The sequence below is a fragment of the Mycteria americana genome, chromosome 8, assembly GCF_035582795.1.
Source record: "Mycteria americana isolate JAX WOST 10 ecotype Jacksonville Zoo and Gardens chromosome 8, USCA_MyAme_1.0, whole genome shotgun sequence".
NCBI classification, from domain to species: domain Eukaryota; kingdom Metazoa; phylum Chordata; class Aves; order Ciconiiformes; family Ciconiidae; genus Mycteria; species Mycteria americana.
Window position 1 is genome coordinate 7,570,310 of NC_134372.1, and position 12,761 is coordinate 7,583,070.

Here is a 12,761-nt window from a genome sequence, read left to right on the forward strand (position 1 = left end):
TTAGGCTAAGGAATTTTTCTTCCATTTTTGGTCACTGACGATATATCTCAATGATTCTGTAAATTCTCCTGTGAAACAACTTCTACACCTTCCTGCTCACGTTTGTTTCTTCCCTTCCCCTTCATTCAGGATACTTCAGTCCATCAGCTCCCCTTCCTTGATATAATATTCCTCCCCTCGCCTTTCCCCACCTCCTGGGAAACTGCAGCTCGCTGCCTTCTCTCCTCTCTCTAACGACTGGTGTGCTTGCTTTGAAGAGCTGGAGAGGAGCCCGTGGTTTTGGCACTGCTCCTTTCTTCCCATGCCTTATGGCAAGCTTTCCACATCGCCTGGGTGCTCTCCCTCCTCATCCTGCCCCCCCTTCCCTAGCCCAAAATCCAGCCCCCCGCCGAAAGTGAGGCACTTCCCGCTGCAGCTTCCCAGCAGAGCCCCGGGGCTCGTGGTCTCACTGCAGAGTTCCTGGTTGATGTGAACCAGGGATGTGTTGGGACGTGAGTCCCTGTGAGATTCGGGGAGGACGTCAGGGAAGCAACTCGAGTCTGGCTTCGCAGGCAGGATGGGCTGGAGGAGAGGAACCTGCCTGCCGGAAAGCTAGAGAGCACGGGGGGTGGGTGGGTTTGTGCCCGGTCCCATCAGGCTCTCATGGTTCAAGCTCCTGGGGTGAACACTGCTCTGCCCCTAACACACACACCATCCAGAAGGACTGACCTTTGCTAAAAAAAAAAAAATATATAAAAAAAGAGTCAGCGGTTACCTGGCCTCCAAGGGCTCTCTTTGAAGCAGAGAAGGTCCCAAGGCAGCGGAAGGAAGGATTTAAGCATTTAGCATAGCTGGTTTCTGGCAGCGTTGCTGTGTGACCCTGACATTGGCTTCCCCAGCCTATTGATTTTGGACTCCCCCACCTTCATTCCTGACACGATCTATCACGGGATACACAGAAACTCCTCAATCCTCAAAGTATGCAAGATGCTGGCATCACCTCCAGCCACACCCGGCCTGGGGAAGAACGAGCAATTCTTCCCAGCACCCGCGTGGCAAACATCCCTCCATCCTATAGCCACACCAGGCTGCACCCTGGCGCCTTCGGTAGAGACCCCGGGACAGGCGAGGGCTGTTCCCCCCTCACCACGAGACAAGCACCATCGCTGTCCCCAGGAAGGCTGCTCTCCTGGAAGTGGCCGCAGCAGGCAGGTACCCAGGGACCCAGCATGCTCCTGCATCCAGGGGAGCAGCCCCAGCCCCTCCACCTCCTCCTAACACCCCGCCGGCATCCCAGCTCCCCACCCAAGTCACAGCACAGCAGGGGACCGGCCACCCGCTCCCCAGGGCTGGGCAGCCTCCTGGCTCCTGCCTGTCCTTAGCTTCCATCTCACCTTTCAGGTGCAACCTCTTCAAAGGCAGCCAGTGGGTTTTGGCTGGCAGGAGATGCGACGGCGGGTGGGCAGGATGCCTGCCCGGAACTCTGCCCACTGCCACAAGCCAAGGCATGGAGAAGGAGGAGGATGAAGCCCTGTGCTCCTCGGCTTGGCTCGGGTGCCTGCCCCAGACAAGGAGCCCTTTCTCACCAGGGGAACTCACGGCAGGGCAGGGCAGGATGGCCTGAGCGTCCTGCTTGTTTATAACCCCGGTTCAGCACAAGGAAAACACACCTGCCCGCGCCAGCCGGGCTCGCACCTGTAACCCATTAGGGTGAACTGTTTTCCTGGGACATGTTTCCTTAGCACCCCGGGGGGCTGGCACAGAGGGGCTGCTTCTCCCCCAACACCAAGGGTTGATTTCCATCCTGGCAGGAGAGGACGGTGGAAAGCTCAGGAGGGGCATTTCAAAGGGTTTTGCATGAAGGCTGGCCACAACCAAGCCGCTGGAGCAGGAAAAGAGCCGGGAGCACGGCGGGCCAGACCCCAGGCGCCCGTGGCTCTCCCCTGCCCACCCCGTCTCCACAGGCAGCAGTGAGCCCTGGGCACGGGTGCTGGCAGCACCCACTGCCGCCGTCTCAAAAGGTCTCTGTTCTGTCGAGTGCTGGCTGGAGAGCGGTTCAGAACAGGCAAAGAGCCCAATTAGACGCTGCATTACCTAATACAAAAGGTATCAATAATCCAGCAGGAGAGATGAGAGAGCTCTTTCTCGCCGAGGATGCCAAGAGTACAAATTGCCTTCTTGTAAGAGAAAGGCTTAATTGCCATGGAACATGACAGATTAAAGCACGAGTGGGTGGGTCCACTCTATTATTCATCAGCCTTCACTGCTAACAGGAGAGGGTGTGCTGCCTCCTTTGAAGTTTCTTCGAAGGCCCAGGGTGCCCACAGACATTTTATCAGGGTGGAAAGCAAGATACGAAGGCATGGAGCTTCGAATGCTCAGTGCTCGTGTTCCCCTCTGCCCGGGGTTTGTAATGCACCAGCCTTGCTGCTGCTATTGCTTCCCAAGATGAGTCAAACCAGAAGGTCCTTGCTTAAACCCAGAGATCTGTCTGACTTCTGGACCTAAACCAGCAGAGAAGAGGTCCAGGATGACCATGCTGCTGCATCAGTCGTGCCCAAAGCCTACCAGAGCTTCCTTTCCTACCTGTGCAATGAGCTCTGTCAGTGGAGAAATCTAGGATTAAACTTTGGAGCTTGGATTCCTCCCTCTCAAATGGGAAACAGAGCAAAATAAGAATAAGAAAAAACAGTTTCTGTCAGCTGAATCTACTGGGTAGCACACTGGAGTATTTCACTTGAATGGAAAACTCCAGGAGTGATTCTTCGGGGGCAGCACATTGCATTTGCAGCTAAAGTCTGCAGGATGAGATTGATACGTAGAAATGACTTCATTTCAAAGCAGAGGGGCCTGGAGCAGCCTCCTCCCGGAGCCGTGGCTCAGGGCGAGCTGTATTTACTCCAGCACAGGCAGCTGCCCACCAGGCACCAGTAAAACCACCAGATCGAGCAAAGAAACGCACACGGTTACCCAAACAGAAAGCACCAAACCCAGCGCTGGGGGACCTTGCAAGGAAACGTGGGCACCAAGCAGGAAAAACGTGGGGAAGGGGTTGGAAGGGGCTGGAAGCAAAGTCCCAGGCTGGTGCTGGGAGCTGGAGCTGAGCCACGGCATGTGCACCAGGACTCCTGTCGCACGCAAGGATGGTAGATAAATGTGCTCCGCAGACGCCGGATCTGGAGTGCCGTCCCCATATTTCAAGCCCACCCATTACCATCAAGGGTTTTCTGCTCTCAGTCACAGGCATAACTTACAGGGTGGTTGTTGGGAGGCTTAAAGTACCTATATCAATACTGCAGAGGGTGATTCATGATTATCTGCAGTAATCCAGAAGCTATACAAAATTGCTAATAATAGGTCTTCAAAACCGACATTTTAGTCAAGATAAAAAATGACTGGAACAAAATCCAATCATGCTTTGCTAAAACTATAAATGGAAAGGTATAACCCATATTCAGCTCCCCTAAACACCAAGCTAAATGAAAGCAGGGGATGTAGATCAGCCCCAGGATCCAAGTCAAAGCGGGGTTGGGATCCCGCCCCGGGAGAAGTTGATACTCAAACAGGCTGAAAGCGGCTCCCAATGCACCAGGTGCCACAGGACTGGCTTAAACCCGGGATGACGGGGCAGATTTGGGACGGGGGAAGCATGAACACGGATTATGTAGCTGTCCTGGCGGCACGTGACGGGCTGCGGGCTGGCAACCGCAGAGCTGCCAGAGCCGAGCCTCCAGCTGCGGGGATGCGGATGTGGGGCCCGGCAGGGTTCACGGTCCTGCCAAACACCATTTATTTAACGCTGCCGTGCGATCCGATGCACAGTTGCTAGGTGACCGGAGCCCATGGCTGTAAGGATAACGTGGGCACGGCTGCGCAGGTCAGCCCTGGTCCAGCTCCTCAGCATCGCATCTCCGGGATGCATCAGGACGTGGCTTCATGTGCAGGGAGCGGCATGAGGAATGGTGCAAACACAGAGATTGTCCAGAGGGATGCCGGGCACTGCTGCAGAGCCCGGCCGGGTCCACACGGTCCTGCCCCGCTGCCTGGGATCTCCGCAGGCAGGGAGGACGCAGAGCCTTCCCCAGCCCCAGGTCCCAAAACTTCTTCTCCCTTGCAGTTCCCACACTCCTCCTGCCTCCAAATGCCTGCTTACCCTGTTGGGAAATCTCTTCTCACCCCGCCTGACTTTCACTGTTTCATCTGCCTACGGATCGGATAAACTGATAAAATGTGCTGAACGCACCAAACGGAGCCTGTTCCCTCCATCCGGTCCCCACCGCCGGCTCATCCAAACCAGTGCCGCCGCGTCCAAGGCCTCGAAAATCCCTTTTGCCATTAACGCTGCAACAGAGCACGGCATTTGCACGGCCAAAGTCAACACGAAATTTGCAGGGATTTTTGTGGTATTGAGGGCAACTTAACGACTAAAGCCCGAAGCAGATTTACTGTCACAATTTTCACCGAGGACTGTAAAATTCAGCATGTTGCAAGCCAGTCATTAACATTGGCTTTAGGCTTTCACAGTTCTGGCTTGGGAAGCGGCAGCAAATGTTTCTGCGTGTTGCTGTGGGACTGTAGGTAAGCATGGGATCAGCTGTTCCCCACTGAACCCCACAGCCGCCTTGTTTTCAGCATAACCAGCCCCTCTTCCCTCTTCGCTGCCCTTCCCAAGTGAGCAGATGTTTTCTCCCTCTTCCCTCCGGGAAGTCTTCACAGAGAGTCCCAGCTGGGCGAGGAAAGGTGGGGTTTAACCCCATGGCAGCTCCTGGGAGCCTGAGAGAGGAGTCTTTCTTACTTTTTTTCCTACCAAATAATGAGACATCTCATACTGACCACTTAAATGAAACCAGACTGTTTAGTCCAAGCGATTAGTCATAAGCAGCATCTAATTACTTCTAGTATTTAAAGAGAAAACAGAAGAATCTCCTTGGAGTATAAACTCAGTGAAGAAGCTGCAGCTGCAAGAAGAGAGCCTGCGTTACCCAGACACGAACCCTCCTTCACATCACGCTGCACAGCCGCACCCCAGCACCCCATGTCCCTGGCCCACAGGCACCCCCCGAAGCACCCAGAGGTGCAATCACCCCTTTCTCCCCTCATCCTTCTATCAATAACAGTGTAAGAAACAGATGGGAGTGAGGGGATTTGCAAATATACATCCCAATGTACCATACCCATACATGCACTGTTGCACACACACGCTCCTGCAACTGAATGAGGGGGAAAATGAAGCCACTCTCCGTGGGAAAACAGCTCCTGGCTCTCCGGCCAGGCAGCTCGTCCTTCCCAGGGAGGCACGGCCAGCTCCCCGCCCGACAGCCCGCTCTCATCAGCAGATAAGATCAGAGGTTGGCAGAGCCACCCTCCTGTCTGGTGCGCTGCAGGCTCTTCCCATCCCAGCGACAGATGAAGTTACAAGGGAGCTGGCTGGAGCTCACGGCCGGAGATGCCGTCAAGCCCACACCCGCTGCCCCGGCCTCCTGGGATGGGGGAAGGATGAGACTCTGGCTTGGAAACCTCCCAGAGCACTTTAATCTTCTGTCTTGGACAGTGCCTCGGGCGGCTGTTCAGAAGCACGGGTTGTCCCCCTAGAAGTAGAATTGCAAAGATCATCTTGCGAGAAGCCCCATGCTCCCTGCCCACATAGTGCCGTGGGGGGGATGCTGCAGCCTGGGAGGCAGGCAGGAGAGGGAAGAGGCAGTGGGGACCACTGCTTTTCCCCAGGGAAGGCCACAGGGGTTGGGATCTGCAACAGATTCCCCGTGGGGCCAAAAGACAACCAGCAGCCCAAGCGCATGGACATGGAGGAGGCTGCAGCCTGTGTGGTGTGACATGCCCAGGGTGACCATCTGCCAGCAACCTGGGGACATCCCAGGCAGCCGGAGCATGGCCGGAGCAGGAGCATCTTCCCTGCTCAGTACCACTCCCAGGAGGCTCGGATGCTTCTGGCGCATCCTTGGCAGTGGCACCGAGCTACCTCCATCCAAGCCTTGTCTGAGTTTGGGGGGCTTCTCCACCAACCTGTGTCCCCAAGCCCCAGCATCTTTGGAGCACCAGGAGATGTGGGACAGGCTGGCCACGCAGGTCCTCAGTGAGCACAAAGGACAGTTACAGAGCAGCTCTCCATTTTTCCAGAATTACTCTAAAACGTGGGCTTCACATTAGACCACCAACAGGGAGCAAGGGTGAGGTTTCTTTCCCTGCCTGCTACAGCAATTCTGGGGAGTTCCCCCCTCTTTTGGCAACAGGAACGGTTTGCTGATGCCAGCACTGATGCTAACTAAAGCTAGGCAGAAAAAAAGTCCCCAGCTCCTCAGTACCAGGATCCCATTTCCAGCCAGCGCTCTCTCTAGGACTTCAGCAAGGGCTTTCCAAGAGCCCCTGGTTGCCCAGCCTGGCTTAAACTCCAAGGGGGACTGCTGTCCTCTGCTAGCCGGGGACAACTCCGGGTTTGTCCAGGGCCACCGCAGCACAGGATGGGACTTTGTCACCCTCTTGTGGCTTACAAGGGCTGGCAGGCTTGCTGTGGCTTTGAGGTGGCCACATCCAAGACCCCTGCTCCAGGGAAGGCAGGGGAGTGCCTTCAGCCTGCTCCTTGCCCCAGCATCCCTGCCTTGGCCTTTTGCTCCCAGGGGCTTGGGGAGGCTGTTCACCCACGGAGGATCGGCTCTCCCGGCTCTCCCGGCTCTCCTGCTCTATGAGTCACGCATCTCGAGAGCAATTTCTTGCCCATCTGGTTCAATACCAGCCAAGGAAGAGCCTCCCTCGATTGGGACGCCTCTGCTCGCCCCACACTCCCGGCAAGGCACTGAAAGCGTCTGCGAGTCATTCAGATTGGGTTGCTTTAAGGCACTCCCTCCTTCCCAGTTTAGGTGGCTGGAAATCTCCTACCCAATTCCCAACCCACCCAAATCTCAGCTATGGAAATTAAGCCACACCAGCCTCTAAGACAGAGGGAGATTCATTCAGCTTAAAGCCATTTCAAGTATGTCCAGATTCCTAATGAAACTTGGATAAAACCCCAGAGATTAATATCAGTGTAGGGCTTTTTTGGATAATGTTTTTTTTCTGTTTCCAAGAGAAATATATATATGTGCTTTGGTGGAATCTCTGCGTACATTTTTTGGCAGAAAAGCCAAAATAAATCCCTTTACTGCAATAACCCTCAAGCAAGATAAGGCAAGAATCTGTTTGCAATTCCTGTGTATTGTTGTCATACACAGATAAACGGGCATCGCTGGCCATGCTGTCCCCTCGGCAAGGCAGGGAGGACAGGGAATAACATTGCTCCAGGAGCCCACCTCTGCTGCCCACGCCATCAGGCAGACGCAGGTCCAAGCCTGGTCCTCTCCCACCACCCAAGTTACTTCTATGCAAGCATGTGTGTACGTGTTGTTCCTGTGTAAAATTTGAGCTTTTCTGGTACATCAAAGTCACATCAATCTGGAGAATGTGGCTGGAGCCAGCATGGGGCTGAGTCCCACCCGAGCAGAGGCAGAGAGCTCCACAGCCCACCCTGGAAGCCCAGGAGGTGACAGGTTTGGGTACCAGGAGCACAAGCTTTCCGTCCTGCCCACTCCCTTGTCTGGCAGGGAGCAGGCAGATGGTCAGGTAATGGCTCAAGGGTGCTTCACCGAGTGCCCACTCAGAGAAGGACCTCCTTGTGCTGGGAGGAGTGGGGCATCACCCACTGCTCTGCTTGAGTTTGCTCCCACACCATGCACGTGTTGTATCACCTCACAGCAAAACCCCCCATCACGAGAGGGAAAGCCACCTCGAAACGGACCCAGAGGGAGGGATGGCACTGCAGGCACCAGCAGGCATCTGCCTGCACGGGGTGAACCACCTCCCCTGCTGTGGCTGCCTGTCCTGGGCAGGGCCAGGACATTCAGTCTGCAGCTGGCCAGGCTGGCTTGGCACTCATGCTTTTGGGGGATGAGGATGCTGTAAGCAGGACCATCGCCCCAGCCTCGGCTGCTCACGCCGCAAGCATCAGGAAGGGCTGGCACCACCGCGGCACGAGGCAAGGTTCATGCTAGATGTGCTCACGCAAGTCTCCCCTGCCTTCAGACTGAGCCCTGCCAAACAAGGGTAGACCCTTGTGGGGTCTCATGTCCCTTGCGGGGTCTACCCTCAACCCGCAGCCACTTGGACAAGGGGTGCAGGTCACGGGGAAGCCATGCTCTTCACAACCCTCCTCCTTCTGAGGCAAAACACCTAACAAATGGCCCTTCCGTGACTGCCCAGAGCAGTAATGCATCTGGCAACTGTCCACTTCCCTCCCTTAACCACTGTGGCTTTTTCCATCTTCATAAGCAGGGAAAGCAATCACCGTAACAAATGTCTCTAAAGCTCTCACCACGGCACTCAGGATGTGCTAAACGAAATAAACACACATCAAGAGCCCATTATCGGCGCTCTCCTCGTGCCCAGCAGCCATGCTCAGGCACGAGGGGGACCAGGAAGGGACGCTAATGTACAAAGCAGAAACCCTTGGAAAGAGAAGGCTGAATTCTTACCTATTTTTTCCTCTTTTTTTCCCTGTTTTCAGATCGCTGCATCTCCACTGCCGGCACACAGCTGTGCCCACGCCAGGACGGTGCCGGCAGGAGAGGGCAGTGGGACATGCTGCCACACAGTGATGCTCCTTGCGGTGTACCCTCCCCGGGTGACCCATTCTGCCCAGCCATCCTGCCCTGGCAAGCTTTCTTCTCTTTCCCAGCCTCCCAGACACAACGCACGGGGGGATTTTGGAGCAAACCGGCTGGCCGTGTGTGGCGGTTATGGTCAGGGACTGTGGGGCAGAGACCCCCAGCCTGGGGGCCAAATGCTCCTGGTCTGGTGGGAGCATGAGCAGGAGCTGACTGTCCCAGGGTGAAGTTATAGGACATAGCCACGCTAGAGGGGCAGCTCACTGCTGAAAAACAAAGGGTTTTAACTCGTCTCTCAGGCTCATATTGGGCCACTTAACCAGGAGCAAGAGTTTTGCTCTGGTCAGAACGGGACTAAGAAAGCTCAGGATGCCAGAAAGGCGCAAGGCACGGTGCGGGTCTGCAGCACAACCCCGGTGCGAGCACTCCCTGCCTCTTCCCACTCCCTCCTTCCCCTCCTTTTCCTGCCGCACAGCTTTTGACTTAAGTTAAAGCAGCAAAGGATGCCTGACAGGAGAAAAATAATACTCCAGACCTCTGGCTTCATGAATGCAAACACAGCCCCCTTCCCTGCTCCTCCCAGGTAGAGCTGCTGAAATCTGGATAAACACAGCAGAGCTGTTATGGCTGTTGGTGTTGGCCGTGCTGCACCGCAAGGCTGCCAGGCCTTTTAATGGGGATACACTTACAAACGAGAGCAAGAGCCTGGGGGAAAGCAGGGCTGGGATGGGGGCTGATTAATAATAACAGCCCTTCTGCTTGCTGCATCGACGTATTTTAGATCTACTACCAAAAAAATAAGAAATTAAATGGCTTAATGCTACTAGCTCTTCAGTGCCAGCACTGAATAACTGCCACGCCAGTAGACACACAGGCAGTTAGACATAGCCAGAGATACATTTCCAATCTAGATTGTTAAAATTAAGCATATTGCAACCAAATTTTAATGTCACGTCTTCTGCTCGTTGGAGTTCTCAAATCTGTTCTTTCAGCTACTGAAATTAAAAAACTGTTTTATATGCTGCAGGCTTAGAGGTGACTTTTTTCCCACAGTTAATTAGTTTGAAACCAAGAGGGCTGGGTCGCTACGAGTTTCAGTGATGGAGCTGTTGGGATATGTGTGTGTATTTTTTTTTTTCCACTTCTGAGCTGCTCCTTCTCATCTGGCAGCAGGCTGCCAGTGACTGAGTCAATATTATTTGATGCCTGCCTGATAGCTTACATGAAATGATCTGATCACCCCAAGCAAAGCCCCAGCAGCAAGTGGCCACATCACAGAAATCCCCCTTAGCCTTGGCTCTGTGGATCCATCCCGGCCATGGGGCCATGGGGCCGAGGAAGAGGCAGGCGTGGGGACACAGCCCTGCTTTCCAGAGGGGCCAAGGGCTAAGCTGGAGGTGGCAGGGAGGGCTGTGCTGCACTGGGTCGGGTTGTCTCAATTCTGTTCTTGCACCTTGTGCGGAAATCCTATAAACGTAACACGGGAATTGAGTGTAATTTACAACCCCCATGTCCCCAAAGGCAGCGCGGACCAGATGTTTCAAAGCTAGCAGCTCGTTTCGCCACTGGTAAAGCACTGTGGGCTTGGTTTTGCCTCCACAAATGCGGCTTGTTACTTAATTAATGTGACTTGAACATCCAGGTCCTGGAGGGCACCTGCCACCGAGCTGGCAAGGATGCCTGAATGACCCTAAGTGTATTTGCAAAATTGTAGGCAGAAAGCTGCCCAAGCGAGGCCGAGCCGCAGTGGGTACACAAAACAATGCCATGATTCATCCAAGATTGCCATAACCCATCGCATTTTGTCAGGATGCTGTGGCATTTAAAGTGGCATTTCCTCCCATCTGCTGTGCATTAGCAGACAAAGAAAAAGGAGGAGGGGGGAGAGAACAGCAAAACAAAGGGGGGAGAAAAAAACGGGATTCCTGAGACAGGCTGTTCCCAAAGCAGCTCCTTGTCCTTGCAAAGCCCCAGCCCAGCCCACCGGGCAGAGGGCAGTGAAACTGGACAATTTTGCCTCCAGCGCTGCCCGCGCCTGGCTGCAGCCCAGGACACTCTCCCCAGAGATGATGAGATATCAGCATCTCTCCCCAGAGGTGGTGAGAGATGCTGATACCAGCAGTGACTCAAAGGCCCGCAGAGCAGCACCTGGCAACTCTCCCTCCACACACCCAGAGCTAAGGGCTGCCAAACCAGGGGCAGGAGTGAACAAATCCCCCAGGCTAACCACTGTTGTGACTTTATTTTTCCTTGGCCGTTTCCTCTTCTTCTCCATCTCTCCTTTGATTTTCCATTGCCCCCTTCCTTCCCTGCCTCATCTTCCCTTGGAAATGAGAACCTCTTCCTGCATCCCTGCCTCTCCCTTCACCACCACCCCCTTCTCTCTGCCTGTGTTCCCACCTCCTCCTCTCACTGTCCCTTAACACTTCACCATCCTCCTCCTTTCATCTCCATCTATCTCTTGCACTCCCCCTGCCCTGACCCATCCCCACCTCCTCCATACTCTCTCCTCCTCTCAGCCCCGGGGTGCTTTCCAGGAGGGAGAGAGCTTGAAGCCCTCTTGGCAGGGCACTTGGAGCAGGGAAATTCAGCTCAGCTTCTGAACTGGGCCATGAAGATTATCCTCTTAAACGTGGCTTCCACTTTCAGCCAACGGTCTGACTCATGAGGCACATCAGAGTTACCTGCTGGGGGTAACAAGGGTCCTGCCCCTGGCCACCCGTCCCACCCCTTGGCTGGGGGATCCTGCTCTGGAGCCGAGGCAGAAGGAGCAATGTGCCTGCAGCTCACACTCTGGCTGGAATCAGCAGCCATGAAATGGGTCAGGAGAGGAGCTGCACCAGCTGAGAAACAGGCAGAATGCCTTTTCTGTTGTCTCTGCTCCACCACCGTGGTGGAAAGACCAGCGGCCAGAGGCAGAAACTTCCTCGGGCAAACAGCTTGGGATCCCCCGATATCTAGACCCCATAGGTGCTACATACTACCCCGGCATCCCTACGGATCACAAAGTCCCTTCATTCTGCAACCCCAAACAGGCATAAGCAACCCCACATGCACCAAACAAGAAGGTCGGACCGCGATGGGAGATGTGTCCCCCGCTGCTACAACACACTATATGCCAAAAACTTATGGGTGGACAAATACATTAAATTGAAACTTGCAAAGCAGCAAAGTGTCCCTGCAAGCCCAAGGGTCCAGCAGACATGCCTAAAGGCTGTCAGCTCCCATCAGGCACAACGGAGGAAGGACAGCGCTCTCCAGCCTGCAAGCACGCTCCCTGAACCCGGGTTTGGCTCAGACACAAGCAGTCATTCAGTACAGAATAGGTGTGGACAAGTTTGACCCCAAGCGATAACCAAAGAGCATGTGAAAGTGGCAGCGAGCAAAGCTCTCAGCTTGTACGGCTGAGGGCAGGGACGGGGCTGTGCGGTTATTAGCAGACTGAGCTGAGCGGGCTACTCAATTACAGCTGTTTTATTCCCTGTCTGGATTTGAAACAGCTTCCTCCAATCTCTTCGTGACTCAATGTCTTGGCACGGAGATCGCATACCCGAGAGGTTAGCTTTTGAAATCCGCCAGGGACATTTTACCTTCCTAAAATAAAGAGTGGGCAAAATATTTTCAACCTCCCTCCAAAAAATGCACACACACAAAAAATTGCTCCTTAATAAGTGTATGTTGTTGGGTCTCAGCTGGCTTTGGGCTGGGGTAGGTTTTCCTATTTATAATCATGCAGCTGTTTGCTGACTGAATAGCTCTATTTATTATTTGGCATGTTTACTAACCGCCTCAAATACCTTCTCTACCTGTAATTGTGGTGCAGCGTACATATTATTTTTTTTCAGATTTCTTCATTCAAGTGGGTTGTGTTACTCCCAGGCCCCGCGCTGCGGTTTGCTAGGGGTATTCATGGTTTGAGGGTATGAAGCTTTGGACTCAAGTGACCCTGAACTGTAGCGGACCTGCAAAGAGACACTTGGGGGAAAAAAATGGAGTCAACTTTTCAAGCCATTTGTCCATGGGCACTCAGGGCTTTAACATACTCTATTTGCCTGTCTTGAAAGCAGTCTCTCCTGAATGTGTTTCCTCTCATCTACGCTCATCTATCTTCTTCCCTTCCAGGCTCTACTG